Here is an 18,659-nt window from a genome sequence, read left to right on the forward strand (position 1 = left end):
TCATATGGGAATAAAGACATTTCTTTGATGTTTGTGAAGTGAAGTTTATACGGAAACTTTGTGACTGTAGGACATATGTCAGACTGCTCTATGCCAAAATATGCAAATGAAGATGCTCCTAAAACAGAGATAGAAAGGGAGCAACACATCTGAGTATCAGACTACTCGCCTACTCCAAAACCACTTAGTAACAAATTAGTTGCAGATGGTTCCAAAAGATGTCCATTTTTGCTGAAAAATTCCAAAAGATGTCAAAATACCCAATAACTGAACTCAAAATCTTCTTATTAGCATTTACAAATGATCCACATAAACCCAAAAACTAAAATAGGAGTTCAACCATTTTTAATAGCAGTCATCATCCACTAATCAAGTCTTTGACTTTAAACAATTAACATGGTCAACAATTAACAGTCACAGATAACAATAAATGATCACTAACCAAAACAGAAAATCCATACTGAATTGTTGAAGAATGCCATTTTAAGCAACCGGAGGGCAAAGAACATGATCTTGTGAGGTATCAACTGCTGCAGGTGGCATGAATTGCCATATGGAAACTCCAGGGTAGCCGATGAATGGCATCAGCTTGTTGCCAAGCTTGAGGAGCAAATGCAGTTGGAATGGCAGAAGGGTGAGGCATGAAGCTTGGCTAAGAAGTCATGGCTTTAACTTGTTGTTCCGCTTCTCTTTCTCTGCTTTTCGACCTTTGCTTCTCATCCACGAAGCTCATTTTTCTCGGACTACATAAACAAAGTGCCAAAACCATAAATAAAGAAAATTCCATCATCCAAGAATTCAAAACTTCACCACTTGATTAAAAACCATAAATATCTTTGATAGCATGGCCAAAGCATGATAGCATACAATGGAATATGCTCCTCACCAAGAAGGCGCATTCTTTTTTTAGGCTTCTTGCAAATAACGAAGAGTTGTATTCATCTTTCCTATGTCCTTGTACATCATAGCTACATTTATGAAAGTTGCGACCACGTCCGGGATGATCAAGACCACATGATAAACTTAGTAGGAGCAATGTCCCGACATATGCCGTAGAAGCGAGCTCCGTTTGGTTTTAGACCAGGGATAGAAGAGAGCCATATTGCCATAGTCAGAACAATGAAACCAGTTATTCAAAGGACACATACACAAGCCAACAATAATCTGAAAGCTAGTATATAACGTTAAATAAGGAATCTGAAAGCTCTTTGTGTGCTGCTTTATGGAGGAGTTTTCCCTTCTACAATTATTATTATGAGGGGATTGACAGATTAATTGGTACATGTGAGCAGTAGCTGGCTGGTCCAATCCGAGGCTTAATACAAGAGTTGCACAGAAAAGATAATAAATGGATAATCTTTTGCGTTGACGATGAGACTTTAGTTTTCAAAGAAAATTCAGAAAAAATATTATGGTACCACTAAGATAGTTGGTAAGGAAGAACAACTATCTTAGTGAGAAAAGTCAAGGGGTATATAAGAAGGGAGAAAATTCAATATATAAATGGTAAATTACCGGCAGCAATTTGCAACCTCTCGATGCATGGGACCGATAACAATCACCCTTGATCAAAACGAAACCTGAGCGCTTAAATTATTGTGTTGGTAGCACTAAAAAGTGATGCTTAAAAAGGGAAAAAGAAAATGGAAACCATGAAATGTGGGTATATGGAAAGAGCATACTTGCTGAAGTATGGAAAATGCAATGGCCAGGCAAAGTGTAAGCCTCATTAAGCATTCCCTTAAACAATTCCCAGAGCAGAACATAGCATCCACCAATCTATCTAATAAAACAAAAAGGAAATCTCTACGGGAAGTCCCCAGACTTTTCATGCTTTAAGGTGGTTGGTCGTTGAAGAATTCAATCTGCGCAACTGCTAGAAATGCGTCAGCTACCCCCATAAGCACAAATTGAGGGAGTAATATGAAGATACTAAGAGGAACTCTCCCGCCATTTACCATAACACCATGATCTTTAGCCACACCAAGCCTCCTCATTTCTGTAAGAGATGCATTTACCATGACTAAAATGTGAAAAATGAATCCCATTCCCATTCTTTAAAGAAGTGTTATCCCTCTCGGATTTTTAGTCCATTTCCGCATGATCTTTACAAAGAAACGGCCATATAAAACCATAGATATAAGCATTGTTAACGCCCACGAATCCACTTAAAAGGGCCGGAGGGATTTGGAAGCTCTTTATACCTCGGCAAGAGTTGTACCTTGCTTGACAAAAAGGGTGTTAACCTGAGCTACCATAGTCTTGGACTCTTTGGGTATAAATGTTGCAATCAAAATCGGAAGCATGCATATCATTTGTGTTGTCTCCCAGTACTTGGGTTACCGTACTTAGCATCCATGGATCGCATGAACCAGGTTTTAACAACACTTTGTTTAGGAATCTGCGTGGATAATGCATTGTAAGTGAACATTTGAAAGCCTCAGTAGTTCAACCCGGTTTGAGACTTTGAGTTGAGTTTAAATCTTGGACAAGTCTAGGCTGACACTATATTTGATCTATAATAGAAGTATCGACAGTGTAATTGATATACCAAGTCAAGTTGCTAAGTTAGTTGAATCAAGTCGACTTGTCCAAGTTTGAATTCATTTCATGCCTTTTATTATGTTCGGTATGTTATCCATTAGTAAGAAAAAAAAGCTGGCCAGAAAAAACTAACCTCAAAGAAGGTGTGGAATTAATCACATATTACGCTTTTTAGCATATTCAGCCATGTCAAGCTCATAAAGTTCTTTGGATCACTTGGAGCAGTATCCTCCATTTCCTTATAGCGAAGAACCAACACTCTAGACATATTGGTAAAGGGACTCCCTATGGGTACCTTGTGTCTATAGAATGGTGCTCTAACTAAAAAGATCAATATCGAAATTGCCAAATCCGGCTGTTGTTGTAAGCCCATAGCCAACGCTCCAACCCACATTGTCTTGTACATACGGGAGGATGGTGTTAGCAAAGAGTGTCCCAAAGAAAATGCTTGAATGTCCACCATTGAAGAAGGAAAGCTTTTAGTTTTTTTTCTTTAGGTTCAAAATCGTCCGAATTGGCTCGAGAGGGATGAAACACAAAAAAAAATACCTCTGCCAACCGAACTTTCCCGTTTCCACAAGATCCCTAACTTCTACGAGTCCCGATTAGCGAAACACTCAAATGGAGTGATGCCCGAGTAGCGGTTTTATAGAGTCGTGAGTGAGGAAAAAACTTCTTAATAGCTATCCCGTTTTCTTCTCCTAGGTATGACACAACTCACAAGCCTCCTGTAAAATCTCAAGTCCTGTAAAGCTTATGAAATCACATCAGATGCTAGTATTATGCTTTAGGCGGCATATCAGGGAAAACCTCATTATTTGGATGAAAAAACGGCAACTTCTGGAATCATAAATTCACCACAACAAAAAAAAAATCAAAGTGAACCTTGGGATATCATAATCTCCATCGAGAAAAGTAGAAACAACAGAAATAAACAAACTACATATTGACTCCTAGCAGCATCAAACTACATATTGATTCCTAGCAGCATAAAAGTTTCAAGTACCAAAAATAAAGAAAATTCCATCATTCGAGAATTCAAAACTTCAGTCACTCGATGAAAAAAACCATAAATCTCCAAAAGGAAAATTTCCTAATGAGAAAGGCTCCCAAAATTCCATTTCTTTGCTCAAAGATCTTGCACAGTCAAACCTGCAATAATAAAAGAATGACAAATAAGAACAGTAAGTCAGTAACATAAAAAGGGCACTTCAACATAGAAAAGGGAAGGAACATACCGGATAAGAATAGATATGAGAATCAAAGTTTCTTCGTTCAACATAGATCTTTAGGTTTTAAAGAGCATAAACAGACATCACCACTAAGTAGGAACTGAAAATATATTTGTATAGAAGAAAAAATTCAACTAATGTAAGGTTAAATAGAATGAAGGTGTGTAATGAAGCTAAACTGATGTATAGAAAAAAAAAGTCACTAACCAAGGTGCGTAATGAAGTCTCTAGCACAGAAACAGATAAAATGAAAATACACTCCAAGTCGCAGAACTACATAAATAGAATGAAGCACATTAACCAAGTCAGAGCCAATACACATGTATAAATTTGATGACCATGAAGTCAATGAGAAACTACTCAAAGTAAATGGGAAAAGAACTTACGAATTATAGTAAGACTTCTGGGTATACAAAGTTTGGGGTACGATTTCCCGAATTTGGAGGGAGCAGAATATTGATTCTCGGTGCGAGAAGAAGTGCACCTTGATAGGGCAACATATAATTGACCATGACTGAAAACTTCGGTCATGAAGGTCAATTCCCACATATTTCACATCGATTGTCCTTGTGACTTATTTATAGTCATTGAATAAGCAACACGTACAGGAAATTGTCTTCTTGTCATATGGAAAGGAAAATCAGAAGACGACGGCGACAAAGATATCCTTGGAATAAATGCATGATCACCTGCCTTTTCACTAGTTAAAATTCTTGCAAAAAGAACATGTGGCTGACATTAGACCACCATCAAGCGGGTTCCATTGTATAATCCATCTTTGGGAGCAATATTTCTCAACAACATTATAAGACAGCCAACTTTAAGGTTGAGACGAAATGGTGGCAGACTAGCTGGGTCAAGTGAGTTTAGGTACTCATTTGGGTATTGATTAATATTGGCTGGATTGGTTGCATCCTCGTCTGTCATCTTGTCTGCAGCTAGAAAGAGAGTGCTTTCCCCTGGGAACATATTTAAAGTAGTTGCATTAATGTCATTGACATCATCATTGCGTGCTGATAAAATTGTGTAGTGGAAGCTTGATCAAGCTGAGGATATGTAGTAGAAATAAGATCTTGAAGATTTGCACATCGTTGAATTGTGGAGGGTAGTTCAACTGTCTCGCTTGGGTCAGTTCCTATCTAAGCATGGCAAGGAGAAAATAGTAATGATATTAGTATGAATAAAAATAGTACACAGAAGGATGCAAATCAATATTAGAATGAAGGAAAATAGTAGAAAGGAAAATGCAAAGTTTGGTACCTCCATTAAGAAATTTGCAAACGCAATATTTACAGAGTTTCCATTTTCCAATCGCATGTTTTGGGCAAGAGTTAGAACATGAATGTGATGCCAGAGGAAGGAAGAGCGCAAGGAAGCACGCACAATCTATTCCCGAACCCCCTTTAGGTATAACTGGAAGGCGCGCATTGATGGAAATCACCACCAAGCACCACTGTTATTCCACCGAAAGGTTTATTATTGTCGCGAGTATCCCGGAGTGTCTGATCAACTACCTCCACACAGAACTTGTTTTGCATTGGGACTTCATCCCAAATAATAAGTTTAGCTTCCCTGAATAATTCGGCATGCATTGAATTCTTACTGAACCCATAAACAGAGGTATCAAGAATATCTATTGGGATACGAAAAGTTGAGTGAGCTGTACGACTGCCTGCCAACAGTAATGAAGCTATTCCAGATGAAGCAACTATAATAACAATATGCCCCTCAAGACGACCGTAATGCGAGCGATTGTGTGTTGTAGACAAAAGTTTTGCTGTTCCTCATTTGCTCCATTAAAAAAAAATAGCTTCCCTTCATCTTTGGAAACCGAATCTATCAACGCTTTTATCACGAGAATTCTTGCTCTGCATTAAGGAGTACCACATTGTTATGTGCTTTTTCATTTTGAGGGTCAAACTGAAATTGCCGTTGGTCATATATGAGATGATTTGCAAATGACTAAGTTCCATCCGGGTAGTTAACAGAGGCATCGGCATCGGAGGGAAATTAGCTAGTGATTTACGACTCTATTAGAATCTCATTTAAGAGAAATAAACCGTAATCTTGCACTTCAGCAGGGGTAGGTTCTTGAATGTTGAACAGTGTGCGAAGCTTGTGTGGAAGGTCATCACATATATTTTCCCAGAAATCATGCCACAGTGTATGGGGTTGCAAAGGATTGCACTCTGCGAGAATAACACAAAATAGTCGGCGAAGATGATATCCAGTTTGCATAATTGCAGCCTCTTGTAGACATTGCACCCATTCACTGTCATCCTCCAGAAGTCCGCGTGCAACACAGGCATCTTTGAAAGTTGGAAGTGGAGGACCATTTCTAATCCTCTTCAGATCATCAAATGAATGGGGTCCTTTTACAACTGTGAGAAATAAGCGCAAGTAAAATCGCTCACCGGAGTTAGGACTGGCAAAATACATTCCACCAATAGCAAATCTTCCTTCTTGTCTCCTGTATGTCCAAGTCTGTGATTGTTTGTTCTAGACATAGTATTCCAGGAACTCTTGATAAGTGAGGTTGTTTGCTCTTGGATCTGATGCACAACACTCAAAGAAGGCAGTCAAAGTTGACTTCTGATGCTCAGCTCTTGATAGTATATCATTTACTGATTCGTCTGCTTTATAAACTACGCGGTGCATTCTGGGGAGATGAAGTGCCAAGCGTACAACTGTGGGAATCTCCTCGTGCATATGGAAACTTAACAACCTCCAAACAGCTTCAGGGGGTCCAATGTATCTCGCATCCAAGTATTGTTAGATCTCATCCAAGTCACTGTACACCATTGTTGTCCTGTCATGCCCTTTAAATATATACTTGTGAATGTATTTAACACAACGGATCCCAGCACAAACTTCGACATTAATGCGGCAGTTGAACATTTTAGAAATATAAGGATTATAAGGAACAACATCCCTATTATCAACTGTATGCCCTCTCACAATATATGATCTACCATTATCACGACGACGGTAGATAGGATATCCATCTTTATCCATGGTGGTAACATCTGCAAAAGTCCTGGGGTAGTGATGCTTGCATTGACCATTTACCATGCATGGAGAGTTAGGATTTTTTAGTCCACATGGACCATGAACCATACATGTGAGGGCGGGTCCGAAATAAATCGAGTTCGGCTCTTTGGATCGAAACTCTGCACATACAATGCGATCAACCTGAGCAGGTACGCGGATCTTGTCAGAATGTTAAAGATATATAAGTGCATGCATATGTGGCAACCCGCGTTTTTGAAACTCAATGGTGTAGACATGTGCAACTGCATTACCAAGCACACCTTTTTTTTTAATTTCCTTCATCAAGGCCCTTCGCTTTAGTTCAAAGGCACGGGCCACCACCTTAGGTCGATGAGTTGTGGTTTGGTGTGTAGACAATGCATCAACAACTTCCTCCCAGTGTGGGTTTGCAGTCATAGTGAGAAATATATCAGGATGCTTATTGTAACACGTGATGGCCATGGAATCTTGAAAATTTTCGAACATGTGCCTTGGGCTGCCGACACAAGATGCTGGTAAGACCACTCGTCTTCCTATTTGGTTTGGGTGGAAAGCTTCAGCTGCGACATTAGTGATACCTTGATAAAGGTCGGCCCGAAGCTTGTCTTGTTATTGCCTGTAATATCTCATTTTGTTTTGTTCAGTCACTGCCCACCCATCGACCACAAACTCTTGGAACAGTTTGTGCCCTCGCAAGATTGCAGAATATTCTCCAGGGTGTTCAAACAACCGATAAGAATAGAAATCCATCTGTGTCAATCGGTCATTAGTGGCTGCTGCAGTTAAACTGTTTGAACGTCTCATGTCAGGTGACCACCCAAGATCTCTTGGAGGAAACATTAGCACATAATGCAAAGGCAAGTAAGTTGGATGACATTCACTGATTTGCATGAATTCTTGCCCTCCTTTAAGATAGATGACAATATCTCGCATGCTTCCCCGTTCGCTGCCATCCCCAGGTAAAATGACAGCAATCTCATCTGCGGTTGGCAAATTGTAACGACGTCTGTCTCTAGTAGCACTATAATGCAAATACGCGGGGACGTTGAAGTTATCACCATGGTCAAGAGAGGCAGATCTAAGAACATTGTATGCATGGCGGAAAATAGCAGAGAAATGATTATACTGGAGCATAGTTTCATAAATGATTTTAAGAACATCTGTGTTCAAACCCGGATTACGAAGTTGACGTAACTCCAATGCAGCACTGGGATCATATATGTAAAGTTGAGAGTAAGTTGGCTGCCGCCCAGAGTCAGGAATTAGAGCTCCAGTCCTATGACGCAGCTGACCATGGATAGTAAAAGGCCGTGGACCTCGTCCAGTAAACACATGCTCATTTCCTCCAAGGCTCGTAAATGCAAAAGCTTGATTGTATTGCCTCATGTACTTGTGAAATGTACTTGCGAAATGACTTTGACTTGCTATCATTTCCATCATATAGAGCTTTAAGAGCTGGTGGTAGTGGTCGTAGTGGAGGCAATTTGACTTTCCCTTGCAAACAGCAAGTCCCAAATCGAGGATGTGATAATGATGATTTGGTTAGCCGTTCATCCATCCAATGGAGTGCATTACAAAATGGGCATTGAACATCCATCCTCCCTAAGGAGTGTCTTCCTTGTTCAATCGGACGGTCAGCAGGAATATTGTCAGCTTCGTCTTCATCATCACTGATGTCAACATTATTAGCAGAAATTGGACGGTCAAAACTATTATGGTGAACATCCTCACAGTACTGTGCAAGATCTCCAAATGGTTGTGGTCTGTATGAGAAAAGAATTATTTAGACAAAGGAGCTAATTTTTTTGAATTCTTGTTTTAATAAATGTGAAGAAGTATACCGTGAATTTCGGGTAGTTGATGATGATGCAGAACTTGAAGTTGCATTTGACGAAAGTGGTATTGTATGGACTAATGATGAGGTAGTAGACATGCAGCTTCGCGCACTGTGAAGAATGTAGAAGAATATTATAGTTTTTTTTAAATGTAAACCAGGAAGAACCAAGAGAAAGGTGCATTGAACCCCATACTAACCTTGCATTTTGGTGAGTCCGCGTTGGCACGAAGATCTCATTGTTTTGATTTATTGAATCAACATGGGCACTTGATGCGACATATTCTTTGGGGAGCGTAAACAACCTGACAGGATTAAGGAACGATAGAGATTTCTGAAGAGACTCATAAGAAGAAAGGCGTCTGCATGGTGTCGCATGAGGTGTAATTGTAGTACTTTGTGCTCGCCGCCCGTTAGATTTAGATGGAGTTCGTGGAAGTGAAGGAGAGGCATTTAATGCTGAACCTATTAGCTGGTGGCTAATGACACGACGCGTGAGTGCTTGTACACCTCGGTTGGCGAAGTCTGAGATGCCTTTCTCTTTCCCTTCGAGCACGCTGTCCTAGTATTGCTTTTGTTAGTTCTATCTCTTTGTCGGAGAAAGGGGTTGTTCTCTTAAGTAGACGGATGGGGAGAAAGAGGAATAAATTAGATATGAATAAAGCAGTAAATGGTAGTTATAATTTTAAAAAAAAATGTGGACCAGAAGGATATGAATAAAGCAGTAATGGTAATAAACAAAAAGAACATAAGCGGGGAAATAAATACAATAGTCAAAAGCAAGAAATACCGAAAAGCCAGGAGGCGGTTGAAGATTGAGCCAATCTTGGGGGGCTATTTCTTTGTTGCTTTGCTTAGAAGGGTCCAAAGGGCGTTTCCCTTTGTCGAGAATTGGTCGCGTCGGAAGCTATATAAACCAAATAAGCAGTTCAAAAGAAATGATAACGAACGGACAACATAAGCATTTATTGGAGCCAGGTGATAGGATTACCCGGGAGCGAGCAGGTTGTTGAGGAGTAGGTGGTTGGAGGAAGAGTCTATCTTGGACCGGAACAAAAAATTGTTTTTTCTTGTTTGATTGATCCTTAGAAGGGTCTATTGGACGTTTACCCTTATCCATGCGATCCTGTAGAGTATAAAAAGATAAACAAATAAATGGAAGTTTGGACTTTGCAATGGGCGTTAAGGAATATCTTGAAACGCATTACCATGGAACCATAGAAAGTCGAAACGAACTTGTTGTTTTGATATCGAAAAAGCTCCCCGAAAAATACAAAACACATTCGTCAAGGTGCACTTCATAGTTTGTCGACACATTAAATTGCCAAGTCAAGTTGACACTATATTTGATCTACAAAACACATTCGTCAAGTCTAGCTGACACTATATTTGATCTATAATAGAAGTATCGACAGTGTAATTGATATACCAAGTCAAGTTGCTAAGTTAGTTGAATCAAGTCAGACTTGTCCAAGTTTGAATTCATTTGCCTTTTTATTATTATGTTCGGTATGTTATCCATTAGTAGTAAGAAAAAACTGCCAGAAAAACTAACCTCAAAGAAGGTGTGGAATCAATCCTGTACTCTCGCTTTTAGCATATTCAGCCATGTCAAGCTCATAAAGTTCTTTTGGATCACTTGGAACAGGTATCCTCCATTTCCTTATAGCAGCAACCAACACTCTAGACATACCGGTAAAGGGACTCCTGGGGGTACCTTGTGTCTATAGAATGGTGTTCCAACTAAAAAGATCAATATCGAAATTGCCGTCCAAATTGTAAGCCCATAGCCGACGCTCCAACCCACATTGTCTTGTACATACAGAAGGATGGTGTTCGCAAAGAGTGTCCCAAAGAAAATGCTGAATGTCCACCAGTTGAAGAAGGAAAGCTTTTTAGTTTTTTCTTTAGGTTCAAAATCGTCGAATTGGCTCAGAGAGGATGAAACAAAAAAAAAAAAAAAAGCCAACCGAACTTTCCCCGTTTCCACAAGATCCCTAACTTCTACGAGTCCTGATTCGTGAAACACTCAAATGGAGTGATGCCTGAGTAGCAGTTTCATAGAGCTGTGAGTGAGGAAAAAACTTCTGACACAACTCACAAGCCTCCTGTAAAAGCTCAAGTCCTGTAAAGATAATACTTGTTCTATGAAACTATTATAGCAAAAGATAAAAGATAGCATGTTCTATGAAACTCAAGTCCTGTACAAAAGCTAAACCGCAAGATAATACATACAAAATTTAAAAGATAGTAACCCTAACAGAAACTATTATAGCAATGCAGTAATCATTTCAACTTGCTTTCCATCCACTCAACATTTAGGAAGAAGCCATTTTGTCAAACAATTTGAATACAACAGTCCGTGTTATGATTCAAGTCAATGATTGTTAACAACCACACCATTACTTAAGTACTTAACCATAGAACCCATGCAGCCAAACACGCTTATATGTTTGTTTACAACTTGGCCATAACCATCCGGCCCATCCCTTCTTTCTAAAACTCTACCCATTACCACAAAGGATGATGTTGATGGGGAATGATGGAAAAGGTTGTTCCTTTGGAGTTTTAAAACTACTACTAAGTAATGTGCCAACTAAAAAGACAAAAAAATAAAAAGACAAAAAAATGACGGAATCGCCAACTAAAACCGAAAAACTGAGAGAGGAAACGAAGGATGCGGCAGTAAGAAAAGGTAAGAACGACTGAGAGAGAAAATACCAGCTGGGAGAGATGATGCGGCAGTAAGAAAGTCGAGTGATGCGGAAGAGATGAAAAAATAAGAAAGTCGAGTCGCATGGATCCAGATGTTGTGGAATGAAGCAACATACCAGCTGGGAGTCGCTCTTTTTGCCATGTCATATTTTGTTGAAATTGAATTGTAGCCGTTGGATCAGGCCCTTTGGGTCCCACACTTCCCTGTTTTATTAGATAGATAATTATATATGTTAATGTGTCGGATTATAATTACTCAACACATTGATTGTATTTATAATGTGCATACCTTGAAATAGTTGTTTGATAGTATTTATTGTGGTATTAGTGAATTGTAGTTGCATTTTAGTATTTTATTTAGATAAGTTTAGCAAGTTATTTTGGTCTTGATGTAAAATTTAGAGTCTATTTGTGCTCAATTATCTCTAGTTTGTGGTTGAAGGCGAGCCTATACATAATACAATTCAAATCAAACTCTAAAACCTAAGATCAGATTTAAATTTGTAGTCTAGAAGAATAGGAATCTAGCCTTATTGAACTATTCGAATACTCAATGAGTCGAGCTTTAGTATGAAATAAAGCTCGAACAAAATTTGAGCTCGACTCGAGAGATACACGAGTCGAGCTTGAGCACCCTAGTATTCGACATGAGTAGCTCGATGAGCCAAGTGATCCATTAGCTCGATGACTCGAGGAAAAAAAAATCTCACTCTTTTGTATTAGTGTTAAGATGGATAGAGAAGTCGAAGAAAACTACAATAATGTACCAATCAATCTAACTTTCATGGACTTTCTAATAGTTATGGTCACAGTGATCCTTCAAACACTTCACAGTAATCCTGACATGATGCACACAAATAATCATTTTAACGAATTTGTACGAATTAACATTTTCGTCATTGCCGAATTGATTTGGAATTGGGTTAAGTAGTATTTCACTATTACCTCCCACTAGATGAGTTTGGGTTGATCCTAATTTCCCCATCTAGTAAGGGGGAAATCCTAATTGGCTTATCTAGTGGGGAGTAATATTCCTTAACCCTTCCGAATTTGTGACTATGGTTTGAACTTTTGACTTGAAGTTATTTGGTGGATGACTATGGTTTGAACTTTTGACTTGAAGTTATTTGGTGGACGTATGACACTTTTTTGAAAATTAGAAGAGCCTCAAAAGTGTAAAGTTAGTCCTTTGGTCCGGGGTTCCGGGCTCATTCCATGGCAAAATTTGAAAAAAATGTTTTTTCTAAGCTGCGGGCAGGTCTGCTAGTGACTAGAGTAATTGAAGCGGGCTCCGGCATTCTGTGAGGCTCGATCATATTTAATTCTCTCTCCGCATTTGCTATACCCTCCGCCTTTGCTATGGATATCAGATTGAGAATATAAAGGATTGAGAGTGTGCCTAAGGCTGAGTCCAATGGCTCCCTATTCCTTTAAAAGTAGAGTTAAAGTCAACAGATTTTACTCTCTATCATTAATTTTCTCTTTATATATACAAAGGATTCTACTCTCTATCTCTATTTTACTCTCTATATATAGAGAGTAAAATAGAGATAGAGAGTAAAATCCTTTGTGTATATACATAGAAAAATAATGATAGATAGTAAAATATGTTGACTTTAGCTCTATTTTGTTGACTTTAGCTCTACTTTATTGACTTTAACACTACTTTTAAAGGGATAGGGAGCCATTGGACTCAGCCTAAGACATATCGTCTCTGCAACGTTTGGTTGCACCGTCTCTATGCAGGGCTCGCTTTATCCTACAGCAAAACAAACAGTTTTTTAGGTTCCGCAGCCCAAAAGGCCCCAGTATATTCTAGTCCATATACAATACACAGCACAGTCTATTATTGTTTTATTGTGAAAAAAAAACCCACTATTATTTTTTTATTTATTTTAATCGGTTAAATAAATATTTTTACATTGGAAAATTAGAAATTAAAAAATCGCATTAAACCCATTAGTTTCCTTCACGTTTTCGCCTTCTCCAATAAATAAACAAACAAGCTCCAGCTAGGTTCGTCTGTCGCTTAAGATAATAAATAGCAAGTTAGCAACTAATATTAGTGGTAGGGTGCAGTGGGCTGTGGGCTGTGGGCCGTCACACACTATTAAGTATTAACTAATCGACTGGGATGATCTAAATGAAACCCTACAAATTCCATGATCCTCATAATCCAAGTCCTATTTGTGAAATTAAATTGCATTTTGTTATTTCAGAAAACCCACTTTTGCCCTTTTTATGCTTTGTCTGGTTGATGAGACATCTATTTTCACGAGATATGACTGCATTCTGTTGAGTTTCAGCAAGGTTTTCATGGTGGATTCAGTTTCTATGCATTGACATAAATATTGGTTCTCAAAGTTAATAAAAATGAAAAGATATTTGTAAAATTGGTGGTTGAATTTCTATTAGTTTGATAATAATTGGTTGTAAATTATGGCAATCTATATGGATTTTTTTTAACCCCCAACACAGCAAATTTTTGCTTTAAAGTAACCTTTGAAGTACAACAGAGTAAATTGCGAGTCCCGTATTGCGTCATTCCCTGAAAAATTGCATCTCCTCAACGAGTCTTTCCTTTGATCTATGCTTATTCAATCATGCTACCAGGGCGTTTGCAAGGTTACAACCTGGGACCTGGAAAAATCTGCATCCATCGGGGACAAGACAAACAGAACATATGTAGAAATGAAGCTGTTTGTCGTAAATGGTATCCCAGAAAGTGGAAAACAATGTCTCAGTAAAGGGTCCATGTTTCAGTAAAGATAATGGAAGGAATATACCCCGACAGGATGCAACCAAAAAAGAATCTGGTTACGGCGCTCGTAAACAGTATGATAGTGAACGCATTGAGCATCAAAGACCGCTTGTGGAGGAGGATTTGAAAGAAATTTCCATTTTCCTCCTCCACTGAGATACTAGCGCTCACCCCAATTTTCCCTAGTTATAAAATTCATATCCTGACTAGTTTTTTTACCACCAAAAATATAAATAACCTTTTTTTTTCCATCTCCAACAACTGCCACTTTAGGAAAAGACCTTGCGACATTCAACCGAGGGAATTCCTCCCATTTCTTTAAAATGAAACATAATCAGAGTAAAATGGTGTAAAGTAACCAAGAAACTCACCACCGATAAAATAAGCTTTAGAGTTGCATACAACACAGCCATAAAAGGCAGTTCGAAACCAGTTCAAGTTTTCCCAATTCGCTTTCTTTTCTTGTTCCAGTAGTGTGGATTAACTTTAAGCCAATACACAAGCGGACTATTAAAATCGTGAAGGGATGTTTAAATCATTGTGTTACCATAATATTTCTCTTCTTTATCCTCGGTATCCTCGGTGGTGTTGGTGGTGGATGGTATTCGTGATACTGATGATGATGATGATGCTGATGCTGATGTCACAGCCATTTTCTTCTTCCCCCTTCTTTTTCCCATTTGGTTAGATAGATGATTCTCGGAGTAACAGCGACACATGATAAAGGTATAATACCACCTCCTTCCCATAAAATGTATTATTGGCGTATATTCATACAAGCAAACTCTCACTTTGTATATGTGCGTCATCAAAGATTCGTTTACATAAAAAAGAACGGAAAGAAATATCAAGATGTTTCCTATAAACCTAAACACTTCAGTTAATGATACTACACTCTACTATCAAGGAGTGTAAACCATGTTAAAAAAACAGTGAACTTTGACCTTTCGCACCAAAGAGTTAATGCTCCATTGTTCTAATTCAAATGAGGAGTTTGAAGCTTCCGGTCATCTGCAATGTAGAGAGAATCCATTGTACATCTAGTAACACTTACAGGGAGGTCTGGATGTAAACAGAAGAAAGTTGAGTCAGTGTACCATTTGTCATACTTACGCGTCCAACAAGAACACCCACAATGAGAAAAGGAGTCCTTTTTTATGATGAAAAAGAGACAGACATGACCATACATACACTGTATGTTGATGTCAAACCATATGAGTGATTGTGTGTACCTTCGGCAGCGCAAAGTGATAACAGCTTAAACACCCAATAGCACGCTCTATATTTCATCAAATTTAATGGACAAAATAAACTCATCAAGTTAAATCAACGCATTAAAAAGACTGGAGCAATAAGCGAGTGGTTATGCCTAAGTGTAAGAATGTATATGTTTTAATGAGCAGTTGAGTTGTACTCAGGGCATGCACAACACAAGGGAACTGATAGAAAAGCTACAAATGTACGAGAAATGATGGGGAAAAAAAACACCAAATCCAATACATATGTGCTTTTAGAGCAATACAGTGAGAAACCTAAATAACAGGAAGGAAAATAAGGCATGTCCAAAAGATACCTCAAGTATATTTGGCCAGCTGAGTGTACACACTATATTCGTCTGAGCTCTCATCTCCTGGTCAAGATAAAACACATCCCAAAGCTTTAAATTCACAGAAGCAAACAAGCTAAACAGGAAGAGCAAAGAAGAAAAATGGATACAAAAGAGAAAAAAAAATACCAATCATTATACAATGTGAATAAGCTGCTAAGCCAATGATGAACAACATCCCAAACAAAAAAAGTACCGCAACTAGGAATCTATATGTAAACTTAAAAGTTAATCCAACCAAAGGTTCCTTGACTGATTTCTTCAAGAGTGCCAATTCTAAAACAGAGTCCCCATGATCCAAAATGTGAGGGAGAATTCTGATATTAGTCTTAGTATTCACTCCTTCTCCAAAATCACTTTCTACCTCATACATCTCCATGCTATCTCGCACATTTTTAATAAGTACATCTACATCCATCCTGAGAACCTTGTCCCTTTTTAGCAACCAATCAAGTTCTTTGATTATCTGGTTGATTCTGTGATATGTGTCCAAACACACCAATATTACTCCAATAAGGCACATTAGTATCAGAGTCATAAAGTTAGGCCATGCATCAGAGTCTAAAGCATTTCTACAGTGGAAAGCAATAGAACCTAAGAAAATAACAAGACACTTCACAAGTCCTTTGATGATTTCAGTTGCTCTCTTTTTAAGCTCTACCCCTTCTTTTCGATAATGGCATTTCATCCTTTCACAAAATTGCACACGTTCTGATTGTTCTTGAGAGAGTTGTTGCACATTCCTAGTTGAGTTGTCCATTTTCCTGAAACAACAAATCAAGGTCATGAGCATAAACAATCAATCCATTTGCAAATAGGTGTATGAAAAACAAACTTCGTCAATTAAGTAAACACTATCTGGCAATCCAGGAAATTAAGCATAGGAAAAAGATCTATGTTACATGGACACCAAAATTTTAAAATAATCCATGTCGGATACATATCCACGCGTCCGTGGCGGACACACAAAGACACATTGTATGTATTATACCTCAATTTTTAAAATTTTGCCGTGTTAGACACTTTGTATCCGTGTCGGATATGGACACACATATACATGTTAAATAGATAATTTCTTGGATATTATAATGTAGTTATCTTGTGTGTAATCCTAAATTCTCTCTTCTTCCCCTAAAAAAAATACACATGGAAGAGACAGCCTTGCACGAAGAAAAAAATAACAAAATAGACTCCTTGTAGAAGTACATATATGTGATAAATGATGCAGTCATACCCAAAAGCACAAAATGCTATTATATGATAATGAGAGCTGAAATATTTAACATTAATGATGATCTCCTGAGGGACGTAGCCACATGGTTCTGAATTCTGAGGTCGGAGACATAAAAATCAAATTTTACTTTCTCTTAATTATGGTTCTTGCTGGTCAGATATAATTCCCACCACCAGCGGAATGAAAAGTGTATGTGCACAACTTCTCTCTTCTTTTTTCCAATCATGGTTTCCACAAGTGGTGCACCTGGAAAAACTCTAGCTGCAGCCTAATCTCCTCAATCAGCAGCCATCAAACAATATGTTCCTCATTAACGAAAAGCACCATAAAGTATCACAGAGCTAAAAAAACCCTTAAAACATTCCAAACCTATTGCAGTTAAGACTTTCATAAGAAGAAACAAAGCAAAACCAGATGTTTTTCTCCAAGTAAGTAACAAACGAGACAAGTGTCTAGCTTACTCTACCATTACGCCAAACCTAGTACATCTTTTGCACAAAATCTATTATATCATACAACAAGAATCACACCCAAAAAAAAAAAAGACACCCTTGTGTAGATTATTCGTTTCAGGCATTTATAATAAGGCACTTGTAAAGTCTTAAATGGTAGGCTAAATCATTTTAGCTATAAAAATGCAACAGACACTGCATTAGAATAATCTATAGATTCTTAAACATAACATTATAATGGAATTAATGTAAAGCTAATATTCCTTTCCACTTATCAGCGTATAAGTTGCTATTAATGTAATTATATAATTATATTAGAATGTAATAAATGAAAGCATTAATAAAATTATTTTCTTCTTTATTCTCATAGTGGAATCTCAATACAGTTCCTTTCCTTAGCTATTTTTTTACCACTAAACCATTTTTTTTAACAGAAATGACCAAAGTAAAGTAATATTTTATACATGGTTTACAATCAAACGGTGAAAGCTGAAGTTGGAAATTATTCTAACTCTCCCAACTTAAAAAAAAAAAAAAAAAAAATTGATGGAAACATACCGTGGGATTTACGGAGTGAGCCCTAAGTTTAAAAGAGCAACTCGTCTACTCCAACATTACTACACTTTTAGAGTTTCGAATCAGCATCTCTCTCTAGCGGAATACTGGAATATCTGTTTACTTCGGTCAATAATTCAATATGCTTAAAGCAGGTTTGTGGAGGTATGGCACGCGACACTTAGTACGGTGCACGTGCCATTGAACTTGGGCTTCGTTTTTTTAATGGGCCAAGTGCATTGGACTTCAATTTTAGGCTTTCAGCTAACCAAGAGGTCCGGATATATTTGCTACAAATATTTCGGAATTCATAAATTTATTTTTTATTTTTTTATTTTTTATTAACAAGTCTGTTTTAAATGAGATTAGTAACTTTTTGATACAGGGCAGAGTTGAATCCTCACACTTCTAGTATCATCACCCAAAAGTTAAGAAACTGCCAATCTGAAAATTCCCAGTATCCGCTTAGAAGTTAATTCGTATAATTTTGTAAGCTGAAAAAACTTAAACAGAAATGTGCAGCGAAATTCTGAAAATTTTGACGATTTAAGATTGAGAAATACACACCACAGCTTGACCGTTGAAGTGCCTTCTGAATACTTATGCCATCGTCGTATGACAATTCGAGCGCCGTCCCATAATTTCTTGTTATTTTTTATTGTAAACGGATCAAAATATCAAATTGGTGTGTTCAAT

General features: G+C 37.9%; 1 long non-coding RNA gene and 1 pseudogene across 3 annotated transcripts; both read right to left on the minus strand.

Annotated features, from left to right (window-relative positions):
• Positions 1 to 716: 716 nt before the first annotated feature.
• LOC147517594 (protein NRT1/ PTR FAMILY 5.2-like) lies at positions 717 to 14,769 on the minus strand (annotated as a pseudogene).
• Positions 14,770 to 14,839: 70 nt separating this feature from the next.
• Positions 14,840 to 18,105, minus strand: LOC147517595 (uncharacterized). Of its 3 annotated transcripts, none has more exons than XR_015211496.1 (5): positions 17,967 to 18,105; positions 15,852 to 16,486; positions 15,690 to 15,746; positions 15,349 to 15,395; positions 14,840 to 15,178 (listed from the first exon to the last, which is right to left on the minus strand). It is a non-coding gene; the product is annotated as an uncharacterized LOC147517595 (long non-coding RNA). The 3 variants fall into 3 exon arrangements; XR_015211498.1 differs by having other exon boundaries at positions 15,308 to 15,395; XR_015211497.1 differs by lacking the exon at positions 15,349 to 15,395.
• Positions 18,106 to 18,659: the final 554 nt, after the last annotated feature.

Source organism: Coptis chinensis, chromosome 2, assembly GCF_015680905.1.
Source record: "Coptis chinensis isolate HL-2020 chromosome 2, ASM1568090v1, whole genome shotgun sequence".
Lineage (NCBI taxonomy): Eukaryota > Viridiplantae > Streptophyta > Magnoliopsida > Ranunculales > Ranunculaceae > Coptis > Coptis chinensis.